At 48.4% G+C, this 12,837-nt stretch overlaps 1 protein-coding gene across 3 annotated transcripts in view; it reads right to left on the bottom strand.

The window, feature by feature from the left end:
• Pxylp1 (2-phosphoxylose phosphatase 1) overlaps positions 1-12,177 on the bottom strand; it is a 57,677-nt gene extending 45,500 nt beyond the window's left edge. Inside the window, exon 1 of one of the 3 annotated variants that reach the window (XM_063249089.1) lies at positions 12,040-12,177. The gene's annotated coding sequence lies outside the window, so the exon portion shown is untranslated. The other 2 variants (XM_063249091.1, XM_063249090.1) reach the window with 2 other exon arrangements.
• Positions 12,178-12,837: the final 660 nt, after the last annotated feature.

Below are 12,837 nucleotides of genomic sequence, written 5' to 3'. Positions count from 1 at the left end.
CAAAAAATAGTAAGATTATGCTTTGCGAGCCTCTAAGAGAATGAACTCCTTCCATGCATTGTTGTTGACAGGGTTAACTAAAATGGTATTCATGAAAGGGAACAACAAACACACACATTTGTTTTAAAGCAAATACACACCTTTTGCCCAATGAATTAGTATTTTGCACATCTATCCTACAAAAATGTTTCCCTGTGGATACAAAGCACTAGGAATCAGTATAAAAGTTCAAAAACAACCGAAATGTTCATCCATCAGGGAATGGTTGGAATATTAGTTTGTCTACATGATGGGATATGATTTCAGCCTTAAAAAGAAAGAAGAGAGAGACAGAGAGAAAGAGAGAGAGAGAAAGAGAGAGAAGTGGGCTTAGGTATAGATGTGACCAAACCCCTAAGAAATCCTACCAAGTTAAAAACAAAAGAAAGAGAAAAAAAAATAAATATTAAAAACAAAAGAAAAAGAGCGAAAGAAGCAGTACCATCTTGCTAAAACTTATATTTGCTTAGCTTGGCACATATATGTAAATTTTCAGGAAATATGTAAGTTGATAGCTCCCAAAATAACAGTGTTCATTTCTGTCATGGAGTGAGAATACTTTTCAGTACTTACACAAGCTTTTAATGTTTGTATAATGTTGTGCACAATGTAAAAAATCAGATTAGTACTAGGAAAACATGATACTGTTAAGACAGAGACAAGCTACAGTACAACACATGCAGTGTGATTGCGACTTATAAAAATAAGGAGTATGTTACAAAAACCTTGCTTGAGGCAAAGGTGGGAGTAGGATTTTTTACTTGTATACTGTATAGAATTTAGGTTATGAGTGATTATGGTTGCAACAGTTACAGGTAATCTTAATCTTCTTTTAAACAACTGCAAGATGGGAGACTGGCTTACTATTCATCAAGAAGGCGGTAGGCTCTTGAAAGACTAATTTCTCAGGTTTTTTTTTTCTGCATGTCTCGTATTTTCTTAAACATACATCTATATTTTTTTAATTGGAGAAAAGGCTATCAACTCTATTTAAATTATTTTTAAGCAATACAATTAGGCAAGATCTTACTAGGCAAGCACATGATAAATTATAAAGAGACCAGTGTTTTCAAAACAGTATCTCTTTCAAAACTCAAGGCAACACGGAACCTGATGTGTAATTCAGATAGCAGTTGAACTGCTCAGGTTTAAAGAGAGGGATCTTGTGCCTCACTAAGTGGTAGCCCCATCCACCTGCAGTGCGCAGGGCTCCAGGAATGCGTGAGAAAATGTAGGTGCACACTGAGGATACAGGGCCTGGGGCTGGAAAATGAGGAGCACTGTGTGCTAGGGTGGCCAGAGAAGGCTGCCTGAGAGGCAGGCAGTGTCTGAAACTCAAAGGGCGAGGGACCTCGGTGGGTCTTCCTGAAGTGCACAGGGCACAAGGTCCACCCCTCTGCGCTGGGGCAGGCAGACAGGCCTTATGTAGTGATTCATTAGGAAACAGAGTAGAGGTCAGCTGGGGCCATTCTAGGTTCCTGTAGGAGTAGGAACTACAGCCAGTTTTGGGTCACATGGCTGACAGGATGAAGGTGTTATAGAAATGTCACTCTCAAGCTGCTGATGGATACACTACCGCATTCCCCACCCCCCACTCCCCGCATGACAAGACATTGGCACCAAGAACACAGCCTCCAACCTTCTGGATTCTGACATTGGTTATACAACTGTGCTGTGTGCAGTCAGACGATGAGGCTGGGTAGGCTGTGGTCCTCCTATCCTCAACCACACTCCAGGGGTGAGGGGCTGGGGTTCCCGAGATTCAGACCTTATACCCTGCCATTTATTTACCAGCTCAGGCAAGGATTGTTGTGACAATTATGTTTATTTATTAAACAAATATTTACTGAGCATCTACTCCCAGCCAAATACAGTGACTGAAGCTAGGGGCCAGGAGACCAAATCAGCCCTAAACTCCTGCTCTCGTGGAGTTTACAGGCTAGAGGAATGTGTCATTACTTGCCTCACGGAGTTGCAGAGGGGACTCAATCAGCTATGTCCTGGGAAGCACTCTGGACGGTAATAATCTTTCTTCTCATTATTATTCACATTTCCTACAGAATTTATTACCAAAAAGGCATTCAAGAGCTATTTAATCAGCCCTTGGCTTAGACTAGAATAAAGGTTCTTTACTCTGTACTGCCAAGTCCACAGTAATAAACACAGCAGCTGGGAGGCAAAATGAAGGAAATCACCCTTGGGGCCATTTGTCACAATGAAGGGAGCTGAGAGATTTGCTGAACTTTGGTTCAGCCCTCATTTCCCTGAGGCAAGGAAGTACAAAGCTGGCTACCTCAGACAGCAGCTCACCGTAGTCAGCTGAGGTCTCCCACCATGGGACAGAGCGCGGAGGGACTGCAGGCCAGCTCTGATGGATCCTGCTGAAGACCCATCCTCTGCACTCAGCATAGCCTGTGGCAAAGTGAGCAGTACAGTGGGTGTCAGGGTTAAATGTCTACTTCAATGTGGCCATGGGGAAGTGTGTCATGAGCCTGAGGCCAAGGTAGACAACAGGCACAACCGGGGGCCACCTTCCTAGCGAGTGGCCAGAGGTACTGGTATAAATCCAAGGAAACACTGTAAGCCAACTTTAGAACCACATCCCCAGTGCTCCAAGAAAGCACTCCGTCAAAAATCTCACTGACAACCATCCTGATATACGATGACAGTTCCAGCTTTCCTCACCAACCTCATGCTGATGCTCTGGTGCCAGACTATTTTTACAGCCTGAGTAATGCCTGGGCAAAGGACCAGGCAAAACTTGGAGACACAGGGGACACAGGGACACAGCACGAGAGGCGATGGCACAATCGACTAGGCCCATATTCTCTCCAGCTTCCAACAGCAAACCGTTTAGAGCAGGGTCCCAAACAGCAACCAAGCCCTTCTCAGACTCTGGCCTGAGTTACTATGCAACCTCACGGCTCAGGGCCAGGTCTTGAATTGAATTGGGGCTGTAGCCTTATCTGCCTTGGCCACCTCAGGTCCTCAGCACAGCAGTGCTAGATGCTGCTCGTGGCCACCACACCCCACCCGCCCAGCTCTGGCACACTGTGCAGCAAGAACCTCGCATGCCCTGTAATCACATGGCGGTGTGCTCAGCTCACTCTCTTGGCCCAGATGCCCTCCTGACCTGCTTAATTTCTGCTCCTCAAATAGCACCTTTCATAGGAAGCCTCTAATGCCAAGGCTGAGGGATACCCTCTTCTACTAAATAACCTGAGCCCCCAGAGCCTGCTCCTCCCACAGTACTCATCCTTGCCCACATCCCCAAAGGCTGATCAGACAGACTGGAATATTCAGCAGAGCTCAGCAAATGTGGAGAGGGAGGGAGAGAGGAGGGAATGCAAATGGACGCCATGGGTAGAGAAGCCCCTCGACAGTAACTTACAACAAACTGGAGAATAACAAACTACAGCACAACAGATTAATGGATCACATACCAATGTTTACTAGAAACATTAGCAGGAAATAGTAGGAAAACACTTCTCAAAGAATTAGAGTGAGACTCAGACAACAGTCACTCTTTGACGTGTCCCTTCTTTCCCTTTAGATGTTAGAGGGGTGGGGGGTGAAAAGAAAGAGAAACTGGAATGCTGGGTGGGCACCTGATGGGTTTTAGGTGAGGAGCTCTTGCAGGATCCTCTGGCCTTGGGGAGCTGAAGCCATTTCCCCAGGGTAACCTGCAACTCTGAGGCGATTCAGCCAGGACCCATCCCCATGTTAAGAACATGCCCTGGGTCAAGAAAGAAGTACATACAACGAGGACCTTCCAGTTTCCTGCCAGTTCCGAAAGGTGGAAATAGAGCAAAGATTGAAGACAGACGATATCCTGAGGATGCCCAATACTTATGGCTGGAGCTTTATTAGCCAGCCCAACCTTTCCTTATAATGGAAGACAGTTCCAGTTATCCTCAATATCCTTCTTCCTTGCTGAGAGGATCTTGATTTTGGAGGGGACCATGTATGTAGCAGAGACCCTGTCCTAGGCACAGGGTTACAGCTTCCTTGTGGGAGGTGTGGCCAATGAGATGTCTGGGGTGGTGATTCTTACCTCTGAGACAGCCCCCAAAATCCTGCCACATGCCAGCCCCCATGTTCCCTCCTCTTCCAGTGACTGGTACAAATGAACGTGGCAATGTTAGCAGCCAGAGTACCTGTATCACCCCTAGAGGAAAGCACCCCGCCACACACACACACACACACACACACACACACACACACACCACATACACACACCCTTCAGGAATAGCCAGCTGAGACTTGTGGAAACAAAAATTAAGTCCCTACCACATTTGAGTAGTGAAATATATTTGATTTGTTTGTCTCAGCAGCAAGCCTTCCTTAACGTGTTCTGCTAAATATTCACATAGACCTTTAGCTGAGAGCAAGCATGTCATAGTTTTGGCCTTGAACAGCTCGGGCCTTGAATTTCAGTAGTTTAAAAATGAGTAAAGATACGCTAGGTGCCTATTAAGGAAACTGAGTATGGGTTTCCCTAGGTAGAGTGGTAGAGTGCCTCAAAGGAGGCAGAGAAGCACCCTAGTTTCCAAAGCAGTGATCACAGTGATCTGCTTGGTGTCTTGGGGAAATGTCTGTTTCCTGACAAAAGATAGCAGTGTGACTCACTGGCAGCTCCTCTTTTCTAAAGCAGACATTTTGCCATCATGAAAAGGGGCAAAGAGAACAAAGGTGTCAGTCCAGACCTCAGCTGCTAACACTGTAACTTCCTATCTTCAGGCATCTTGTTACATAAGGAAAACAAAGCCCTAATTGCATACGTCTCCAATGGGGAGCTTTCTGTTACTTGCAGCTGAATGTACTCATAACTGGCATGCTTTGCATTGTTCATCACTCATTCACTCACCCTTCATTCAGGTATATTTCAGATAAGATGGGTGTGCCTAGCAGGGGACAGGCCCAGGAGTAGACTAGAATGCAGGAGAACAGATGCTTCAGTGACAAGATGTCTCAGGGGAGTGTAAGCCTAGGGCCACAGGCCTGCACAGAGTTCTTGACTCCCTTTCTGGCTCCCAATCCCCAGGGTAAACACATCCCAAGCTAAAAGCAACTAGAAAGAATGCGCTGTCTTCAGCCAAGCCAACTGCAATTACTTACTGTAAGCAGACGCTAAACACCATCAATTAATGCAGCTGCCTCAAGATAATCAGCAGTCATTAAAGCAAGACACACAGAAAGAGAAAATCAAAAATCATACGCTGCTAACTTAGAAATGCCGAAGATTACGTGAGCATGGATGAGATCGGCTTGCTCAGATCTTCCTGCCTGCTGATGTTAGTTGTCTCCTAAAATATATTTTTCAAAAAAACAGTCATTTTTCACCTTGAAGATGGAACTACAAAAAAAAAAAACAAAAAAACAAAAAAAAAACCAACCATCTATACTATGACCTTTGACCATAAATGCTCAAGCTTTGATTTTTCAGGCCTGTGTTTCCATTAGGGGCTGGGATAGAGACAGACAGATTGGCGACAAGAGAGGACCTTGGGTAGGAAATCAAGAGACAACTGGAACCAGATAAGTTAGAGTACTTGGCGGGGGGAGACTCTGTAAACTAGAGAAAAGATGTCTCCCTTTTAATTCAATTCTTCCTACATACAAAAGAATGGCATAATTTGCCATTTCTTTACTTTCTGAATATAGGGCATCACTTAAAAAAAGCGATAAAACTTCATTTATTTTGAATTTCAGTAGTTTAAAAATGAGTAAAAATAAGCAGGGTGTTCACTTAGGGAACTGAGCATAAGTTTCCCAAGGTAGAGTCCAGGGTATGCTAAGCACGCTCAAAGGAGACAGGGAAATGCTCCAGCTTCTGCAGGCCTGTGCCAGCTCCGTGACAGAAGGTGCTAATCGGGCAGGCTGTCACGACAGAGCTTCTCTGTAGGCTACATGGAGGAAGTGAGGATGAGGTCACAGGGCAGGAATGGCTTTTCCAGGACAGTTAGTAAACCCAAGCCTATCAACATAGGCTTGTGGGTCAAGCAGATTCTGGCTATGGTAGACTCAGGAAACCTGCGAGACTGGCTTCTTGTCACTGGTTGGTCCCCTACGTGCCCACACTGCAGCTATACCAGTTCTTGCCCTGAGAACCGGGTCTCTGGTGGTATCAGAGGTTTGTAGAGCTGCTGAAGAGGTTGTTTAAACGGTGCCCAGGGCAGCATTCTGTCAGGTGGGACTAAGAATAGCAGTGCCACATCAGGTGAGTAAAGTCTGAATCCATGATCTCTCGTTACACTTCCCACTCACAACCCACAGTCAAGAAAGCCAGTTAATGGGCAGGGATTTAGCTCAGTAACATATGTGCCTGGCTGGCAGATACAAAATCATGAGTTCAATCCCCGGTACCAAATAAATAAATAAGTAAACAAAAGAAAAGCCAGTTAAGACATTAAGCACCGGCTTGTGTCAGACACAGACCAGTCAAAATGAGTGCCTGTGCAAAAAGGCAGACAAAGCCACATCACAGTATGTGTGATCACCAGCTCCCCATTTTCCCCCCTATCCTGGTCAGCCCCTTCTGGGCCACAATCCAGCCTCTCAAGGCCATAGCAGGTGGTCAGAACCAGCGAGTACCTGGAAATATGTCAGCACCGAGTACCTGGAAATATGTCAGCACGGCCACATGTACCTTTCACTGTGACTATCAGATCAATATCCTTTGCTGAAGAGACAGAGACCATATGTGTTTTGTTTATTATCCTCTATCTATCACTTCAGTGCAGCTGGCTTTACTTAAAACATATTTGGAAGAGCTAATGAACAGCAATAGTAGCTTACACTTTAAAAGGCATGAACAATACACTAGACATTGTTCTAAACTGTGGTCATATACCTATCTTGTCATATACTATCTCATGTCAGCTTTGCAAATAGTGTTACCATCAGGTATTATCACCATCCCAATTTTACAAACTGGAAACTAAAGCACAGAGGAATTAAGTAAGTTCCCTAAGGGTACAAGGCTAGTGATCGTAGATCCAGGATTCAAAGCCAGTGTGGCTTCAGAATCTACACCAGGCACACTCAACTTGTGGGCCACAGGTTGTTCATGCCTGATCCACACTTCCAACCACTGTACGGGGCTGAATATACAAACAAACAGGCACTGTGGTATTAGGGAGTCACCAACAGAACCTCTGACACCCACAGACCCTGAGGAAGCCTTCTGACAGGGCTTGCAGGCCACAAGACATACACTGTTTTCATTTATTCGGTTTCAGAAAACCAGTATCTACTTTTACCCTAAACTGAAGACCACATGTATTATGTAACTACCTTTGTTTATCATGTAACTGTAGCAGGAAATTTCAAATTTATTCTCAATTCAAGAGATCTGAATTCTAAAGGAAGCCTTTTAAACTCCCAAAGTCCACTTCTCCATTTGTAGGTAGATTCTAGACCAGTCAAAAGGATCAAACAAGATCATGGTCATAGTTGCCTATTTATGGTAAGGTACTATAGAAAGACAATGTAAGATCATAATAATATATTAATTATATTTCAGAGGTTCCACACTTAGTAATTTGTACTCGTCAAAGTTTGTATGTTTTTTTGGTCTATTCTTTTAAGAATGTTTAGGTTTTACATCTCTCAATGTTTTAGTAATGGTATTTAAAGCATAATGGGATTATTTCTGAGTTTCTAAGTATTTGTGCTATAGCTCAAGGCCAGCCTGAGCCATATGGCAAGACCTTGCCACAAAAAGGCAAAAAATAAACAAACAAATAAATAAAATAAAAATAAATATTTCTCTTATAACTTTAATTACTTTTTTCTACTGTAATGTAATTGCCTGTTTCATTTTGGAAGCCTAAAGAGCTACCAACACAGTTTTATTCTACCTTCAGGTTCTCCAATATTTGCAGACGACAAATTAGCAAGCAAGAGCTTTATTTTCTTTTGTAGTTAAAATGTTCAAAATGATATTGTATCTTCGGAGATGCACTATCATTCATGACACTGGATCCAAGAATGAAGCAGGCTTAGTAGCACAAGATGTGGTTTTGTTGGTTGGAAAGATTTGTGTCTCTAAATAACTGAGGGGTAGGACAAATAGCATTCAAATTATTTGTAAATGTGACATAAATGATGGCCCTCCCCACAATCAGAAATGCAGAGGAAGAAGGGGGAGTGAATGGGGAGGCCAAAACCGGATGCAAGAACTTTTACTTTAGTCTGTTTTCTAAAGCTCTGGTTTCTATGCTAATTGTCACTCTCCCTAAGGAAGCTGCTCATACAAAGAGTTACAGAGGGCAGTGAACAAGTGACCAAAAGATGCCTTGCATGCAGCAACATGAATGTGTACACTGGGGAAAAACTACAAACAGAGCATTTTAAAATTCCTAGAGTCTCCATTACCAGAAGTTTAAGGGTCCCAAGTTCTCTAGCACAGAATTTCCAGTACCGTTGCAGGCCCCCAACATGCAGATGGGGGGTGGGGGTGGGGGGATGGGGAGATGGGTGCATGCATGCGTGGTGCCCCAGCCTACAAACGGTAAAGGCTGCCTCCTCCTGTGTGCAGGAATTACTCCACAGGGCTTGGCCAATTATTTTTCAATGTTTTTTAATCATTAACTTCTTCCATGCTCTTGGGATTGGTCCAACCTTTAGTAGAGATTGATCTTTTTACCAAATCCAGGGGATTCTTCAACCAAAGTCCGAGAAGGGTCACAGGAGCCTACAGGTTAAAGGATGGAAGCAGGGAGGCTGGGGTCTGTGGTTCAGTTAGACGACCATGGCCTTCCTGCTTTCAGATGCGGAGCAGACCCTACGATTCATTCTGGGTTCACAGGCTCCTCTTCATGGCTGCCTGAAATAGTTCCAGGTTGAGGGGTTCACTGGGCTCTATTCTAACTCCAAGGCTGCCTAGCAGGTCCAGGAAGTGGTCCTCCATCCCACTAGGAGGCTGCTCCCCCTTCTTCATTTACTAATTGCAGGTGCACAGACCCTCTCTGCTTGTCCCTCTGCCAGGTGTGAGGTGGCTTTCCCAGGTCAGACTCCAGACCAATCTGGCTCAAGTCACTGCTTCCGAAGGGGCACAACCCTCACACAGAAACTTAAAACTTAAAATAGCTCAGTGCCCTTCAACTCTGCCAACTCAGCCTTGACTGGATTTTCTGGACTTCTAAAAACCAGAACGGTGGACTCTGCAAACCTTATTTCAGGTCACTGTGGGGCTGTTTTGCTTACATCAGTGACTTTGTTCTATCGATAATGGCTTACTCCAGAATGTGGGCGTACTTCCTTACCCCCCAGCCAAAAGTCCTGTCCCTGAGCAGGTTCTGGATCTGAAATCTCCTTTTCTAAGACCTCAAATATTTCCCCATGCTTTCCCCTCCCCTCTCCAGAGAGTAACATCTCTCTCCTTTTCTCCCTCACTCACAAACTGCAGGCATTAATTAAACCTCTTCTAGAAAACAGATTTTCACCAGCTGCAGGAATTCTGGGTTACAGCCAGACCTGAAGACAGAGAGAGTCTGGGTAATAAAGATAAGCCTGTGACAGCCAGGGGCAGTGCAGGTTCCCACATCCACTCTGGATTCTAGGCTCACCCAAATTCCTACAAAAGGGGGTGTGGGCACCCCTAGCCCCAGCTTTCAGTTGTACTTCCTCAGGATGGCTTTTCACATAGGCAGAAGGGTTGGACTTTGTTCCACCTGCCACCGGGGCATGGCCACCTCTGACAGACCAAAGCATGTCCCCAAATACCAGCCTTCTCCACCCCCAACTAGAGCTACAAGTCACATCACTGGATATGTGTAAGGGGTACCCTTCAATCTCCATAGGAAGCTTGGGGATACGTAGGACCCACTGGAGGAACACACTGCAACCTGAAGGGGCTCTGTGAGTAACCTTGACCCCCCTATAAGCTTCTTCCATCAGTGGGCAGGGATGAGATGCACAACAGGGATGAGGCCACAGCTTGTGGCCCTGGTGGACTCAGCTCTCTCAGTGGGCAGCGTTAGTACCTCTTTAGGGTGCCCTTCGCCCTCCCACTCCTGCTTCTGGGATGAAGATAACTGATTTCCTTCCAGGAAGTTCTGGAGTCCCTGTTGAGTTACAAATTCAGCTATTAGAGCCTGACTTGCATACTGACACCCTCGCCCATGAGTCTGCCTCTAATGAGGTTTTTATGCTTTTAATCTGTTGAGTTTAAGGGTAATATTTTGAAAAATGTACGAAACAGGAAAAATGGGTTATAGACTCAGACTGACTCAAGAGGGGAAACCTACTTTCTTATTCAACAAACACTGAATAAAATATTAGGCAGGGAGTGCTAGGCTGGGCCCTGGGGAGATGGTTCCACCCCATCTCTGAAGATGCTCCTTGCCAGTGGGGATCTGACAGTAAACAGCTCATCACAGTGCGGAGCACGGCAATGCCCATGGGAACTTACAGACACTCAGTGCGACCCTGTTGAGAGTCTGTCCAAGACTAAATACTTATCAAGTCAGTGGTAAAGCAATACTGAGCTAATCATGAGTCAAGCAGATCAACAGATAAGCATCAGGATAGTTCCACAAATGCTCAGAGTGCTGTGCCCTGAAGGCCAGGCGGCCCACTCTGTCCCTAGTACCCAGTCATAGCCTTCCAGGGTGTCAGCGATGATGGGCAGGCCAGGAGCCAACCCTGAAAACGAAACACTCCCTACAGCCTTTCCTCAAGCAGACAAGGAATTCAATCCAAGATTTAACGAAAGCCTGGAGAAGGGATGAGGTGCATGCACACATTGGCTTCCAGGCTGTCACCAAGCATTCCCACCGCTCTCCAGGGACCAGGAGGCTCTCCAAGCCATCTGCCTTAAACCCTCTTCCCACAGATGTCGGGCTGGGCACCAATACCTTTGAGGAGGAGGAGCTGCTGCCAAACCCCCACCACCGAAGTCACTTCCCTTCCAAAGGGTGGGCAGTGCTCAGCACTGTCTGCTCCAACTGGGGGGGGGGGGTACATCTCAGCCCTGCTGCAAAGAGCAACAGTGTCCCACGTCGTGGAACTCTCCCAAAGTGTCCCTGCGCCATCCATCCCACACTTTTCATTCACACCCCATCTGACTCCGCGTCCCTCTTCATTTTACTTGTTGAATGCATAGAAAGCATTCTTGTCTTTTCACACACACTGGGCACCCGGTCCAGTTCACCACGATGTCCCTTCGCAACCCAAAGACTGCGGGAAAATAAAGCTCCCCATCCTCCCGCACCGCTCATCTTTACCATGCATAGGTACAACCTGAAAGCCAGATGCAACCGCCAAGAAAAGCAACCTGCTCTAAGTCGGTCCATTTTTCCCCCAGCATAGATGGCTTCTTTTAAAAATCGCGACATGTACAAGTTCACCAGCAAAAGCAACACGGTGGGGTCTTAGCCTGGGCGCTGAGGAAGGCTGGCGTGCGCGCGGAGCAGTCCCTCCAGGACCGCACAGGTAGCTGCCACGGGCGCCGGCCCACTCCACGGAAAGGCCGCAGGGAAGTTGCGGCCGCTTTCTTACCTGCAAGCCAGCAGGTTCAGGGACTCCCCAGGAAGGGAATCCCGGGAGCTTGGATTCCAGATGGAATCCGGTGACACAGCGCGGGGGCTGAATGGGACCGGGCTAGGGCTGCTGGATGGTGGCACGGAGAGTGGGCAGCTGGGCTGCGCGGCGCGGGGGCTGGAGAAGGCAAGGTCCCCGGGGGGAGCTAGGCGGGGGCGACGCGTGGGGACGGCGCGGGGGATTTGCTGGCCAGTCTGACGGCGCCGGGCCCGGAGAGGGGGGCGCGGGGGAGTGGCCTGGGTAAACGGCTCGAGTGCGGGCTGGGGTCTGCCCAGGAGCGGGGAGGGAGCTCAGTGGCCCGGTTCCGACCCGATGCTTGGAAGCCCACCCCAGCCTCCCCACCCCTCTCTCACCCGCGCATGCTGGGGGACACCCCGCCTCCTAACACCGGAACCTGGACGTCCGCGCGGCTCAACGACCACGGCACCCACGCCGGTCAAGCAAAGTACTCACCGCTCCTGGTCCCGGCCCAGCTCCGCCGCCGCGGCCCGGCTCGCCGCCCGCTGGCAGCTCGTCCGGGCGGGAGGAGAGGCGAGGGCGGCGCGCACCGGGCGCCGGGCCGCGCCGGGAGCCGCAGCGCCCCCTGCCGACCTCGGCCCGCTCGGGGATCGGCCCGCCGAGCACAGGTCGCCCTCGAGACCGCGGGGCGGCGCTGGGCGGAGGGACTGCGCGGCCCGAAGGGTTTGGGAGCGGAGGTTCCCGGGGAGGCCAGACGCGGCCCCGGACGCGGGCGAGTGGTCGGAGCGCCTGGTGGGCGAAAGCGCGCGCTCGGAGGCTCCGGGGCCGCGCCGCCGACCCGCAGGGCCTTGTGCGTCTCACAAAGCCGGGTTTGGGCTCAGGGAGTGCGTGGACGCGCGCCCGGGCCTGGGGACAAGGATACGGCCCGACCCCGATCTGGTGTGGATGCTTTCGGGCTGCGTGTCTGGTGAGGCACCGCCGGCTCCATTGTCAGGGTGGGCGCGTGCGTTTAGAGTCAACTGTGGACCCAAACTGCCCTGATCCTCGCCACCACGCCACCCCTCCCCAGGCCATCGCACGCTTCTCTTCCGGCGTGCACCACATCCGGCCCGTGTGACCTAGACCTCGCGGCTCGGGTCTCCAGCCGAGCACCTCCGAAAAGTCGCGGCCGCGCCGTCCCCTCACTGTCCTTCTTTGTGGCGCAGCACTGAAGATCTAGAAGCACTTGCTGATTTCTGTACTGCCCTGTTAGCCTATAGGCACGTGGTTGTATTTTATTTGATCCCATATTTG

This window comes from Cavia porcellus, unplaced genomic scaffold (genome assembly GCF_034190915.1).
Source record: "Cavia porcellus strain 051 isolate PalLab524CR breed Dunkin Hartley unplaced genomic scaffold, mCavPor4.1 scaffold_5, whole genome shotgun sequence".
NCBI classification, from domain to species: Eukaryota; Metazoa; Chordata; class Mammalia; order Rodentia; family Caviidae; genus Cavia; species Cavia porcellus.
The sequence above is the reverse complement of the archived record's forward strand: the minus strand, read 5'-3'. Positions and strand labels throughout refer to the sequence as shown.